Source organism: Lemur catta, chromosome 1 (genome assembly GCF_020740605.2).
Source record: "Lemur catta isolate mLemCat1 chromosome 1, mLemCat1.pri, whole genome shotgun sequence".
NCBI classification, from domain to species: Eukaryota; Metazoa; Chordata; class Mammalia; order Primates; family Lemuridae; genus Lemur; species Lemur catta.
The window spans coordinates 247,096,145-247,099,423 of NC_059128.1; the positions used below are offsets into that span (position 1 = coordinate 247,096,145).

At 35.1% G+C, this 3,279-nt stretch overlaps 1 non-coding gene across 1 annotated transcript; it reads right to left on the reverse strand.

Annotated features, from left to right (window-relative positions):
* Positions 1 to 2,506: 2,506 nt before the first annotated feature.
* Positions 2,507 to 2,718, reverse strand: LOC123631023. Its single transcript, XR_006732915.1, has one exon. It is a non-coding gene; the product is annotated as a small nucleolar RNA U3 (small nucleolar RNA).
* Positions 2,719 to 3,279: the final 561 nt, after the last annotated feature.

The window sequence follows — 3,279 nt, forward strand, 5'->3', positions numbered from 1 at the left end:
GACTCACAACTTAGAGTATTGTAAAATTTAGAAAGTTAACTAAATATAGTCATCATATGTGACTTTTAAAATATCTTACTAATAACTTAGTTATTTGAAACAATTTATCTCTTCCCATGCCTTTTGGTAAAATGTAGTTTTCAAGTAAAAAAAAATCTCCCAAGTTTTGAGTTGAAACAATGTGTCCTGTAGAAAAAAATTCATGAAATACACAGTAGTTAGCCAAATCAAACAATAGCAATGAAATAATTAATGGGAGAAATGTGTATTCATTTTAGAATAGAAACATGGAGTTTATTTATCCTTTAAGAACTATCTGCCCTAACACATTACGACACTTTGCCACTCTGGAAAAAACAAAAGAACATATGAGGGGTTAGATGGAAAAAACATATAGAAACCAGATTTGACTAGGGTTGTTAATATTATTCTTAGGGTATTCAGTTTGGGAGTTCCTTGCACATACCAGTGGGATTTCTGAGAACACAATTTGACCATTGACATCATGATGTCACTCCCAAGACTATCCACTTTAGGAACCCATTATGTCCCTCACAGTATTTGCTAAATAGTTAACTCAGTAGGTTTGCTTGCTCCAGATAGTTTGCCATTACCTTTTACTGAAATATTTGTATTAAAATGTGAATATGCTGATTTATTCAAACATAGATTTTTAAAACACAGGTAATTCTTTATATGTTTTTAATATGATACTAAAATTATGTATGTAAGGAGCCCATAGGTACATAAAAATTCCATGTTTAGGTCAGAACAAGAATATTCAGAGGTATAGAAAGAAAAAAATACCTCATTTGTCAATAAAAAGTTAGTTTTCCAATTTCTGGAAATAGACATCTCTGTTGAAAAATCTCCTCATTGAAAAATCATAAAATGGAATATGACAAGTTGACTGATTTAGGTCTTTCTAAACAAAAATGTACTAGATCTATTATTTTAATATGCCAATCTCAATTAGCAAAGAAATCAGAGTAGAGTGGGTTGAAGTAAAGATGTTGGTAAACTGAAATGGGCCAGGGGAGTTGGGTTTGTTAGAAGAGAGGAGTTGTGTGTTTCCCCAGAATGTTTCTATGATTTATCACATGCCGGTCCATGTCTACTTCTGGACATCAAAGCATGTGATCTCTTTGTCAAGGACTGTAAGGGAAACTATCTGTAATAGTTATCTATCACTGCATAACAAATTTGTCCCAAAACATGGGGGTTTGAAACAAGCAGCAATAATTCTCTCAGTTTCTACAAGTCAAAACTTCAAAGGCAGCTTAGCTGGATGGTTCTGGCTGAGTGAGGGTCAAGTGCAGTCGTTGGCTGGGGCTGCTGTCTTCTGAAAACTTGACTGGGGCTGAAGGATATACTTCCAGGATAGCTCAATTACATGGCTGTCAGCAGAAAGCTTCAACTCCTTGATGATTTTTGAAAAGAAGATTCAGTTCCTGGCCACCTGCACCTCTACGTAGAGTTACTTGAATCTTCTCATGACATGGCATCTACCTTCCACAAGAGAAAGTGGTCCAAGTGGTCCAAGGCAGAGTAAAGAGACAGTTGCATGCAAGGCCTCTCATGGCCTAATCTTTTTTTTTTTTGGAGACAGAGTCTCACTCCATTGCCCAGGCTAGAGTGCCGTGGCATCAGCCTAGCTCACAGCAACCTCAAACTCCTGAGCTTAAGCAATCCTTCTGCCTCAGCCTCCCGAGTAGCTGGGACTACAGGCATGTGCCACCATGCCCAGCTAACTTTTTCTATATATTTTTAGTTGTCCAGCTAATTTCTTTCTATTTTTAGTAGAGGCAGGGTCTTGCTCTTGCTCAGGCTGGTCTCAAACTCCTGAGCTCAAACGATCCTCCCACCTCGGCCTCCCAGGCATGAGCCATAATGCCTGACATGGCCTAATCTTGAAAGTCACATACCTTCCCTTCTATAAAGCCTATTTGATAGAAGCAAGCCCCTATGTCCAGCCCACATTCAAGGGGAGGGAAATTAAGTTCCATCTCTTGAAGGGAAGTATATCAAAGAATTTGTAGTGGTATTTCAAAACCACCACTCTCTTTTCATGTCATTTTACTTTACAAAAAAATGTTATATGATACTCTGCTCTATCTCAATGTATTTTTTTAACACCCTTGTCTTTAGTCATTGTTCTAAAGCTCAGACACATTGATACCTTAAAATGAGCTGAGAAAGCACAATTTCACAATGATAGTACTCTTATCTAAGGAAACAAAATCCCTAATTAAAATATTAAAATGTGAAAGAAAGTTTAAATTTAGAAACATATCAAGTAACATATCTGATTGCTGGATGCACAGAATATATAAACCATGGAATGTTGATTGTGACCCTCAGAAAAATGACAGCCTTCTGTAAAAAATCAGTGGGGAATGCGTATTTTCTATAGACTCCAGAAACAAAATTACATTTTAATATTTTTAAGTATTTAACCTGATAAACTGTATTTAATTTAATTAATCAATTTATTTTTAAAACTAGAACCATTCAGACTTCATCCTCTCCCTCTCACTCTCCCAAAGGAAGAGAAGAACAATCATTGATGGTAAATGTCAGTTGCAAAGACACAGCACCAAGGGCTGGCTTCATGTTCAGAAGAGAACCCTGTGCTCTTCCTGGTTTCTGGTGCTCTACAGGTTCAGAGAAAGTTCTCTAGTAGTGAAGTACAGAAATGATTCCTGAAAGTATAGTCTTGATAAACTGTATTTTAAAGCTGGAATTGGTGTTTGAGTATAACTGCCTCAGAAAGTCATACGTCTTGTTTTGCTTAGGTCACAATCCTGCATAAAATCACTCAATGTAATAGAATCCAAAGGCATCAAACTAAAGAATTTGAAAAGTCTTTTTCTACCCATTTAAAGGATAGCGATTAATCCTTTTCTTACATGCCCTGTTTACTCAGATTCTTTTTCAAAGATAGTAGATTTTCACATCATTTATTGACATTCAATAATGAATGAAGTAAAAAACAAATAATGAATGAAGTATGTACTCCAAAATTTTGGAACTATTCAGGGATATTTAGATGATAATGAATTTAGAGGTATGATTAGTAAACTTTTTACATTATTTTAATTTGGCATAAGCTTTTTAAAATAAAAAATTTCCACATGCAAATGGTTTCTGTATATATCTGAATACTTTCACCAATCTTATACAGGCTGGAACTTTAAGTTTCCATTGTTTTGCACATCAACATAAGAATCAAAGTTATATTATGTTTAACAATTAATGGAAAAGATTTCAACAATTATT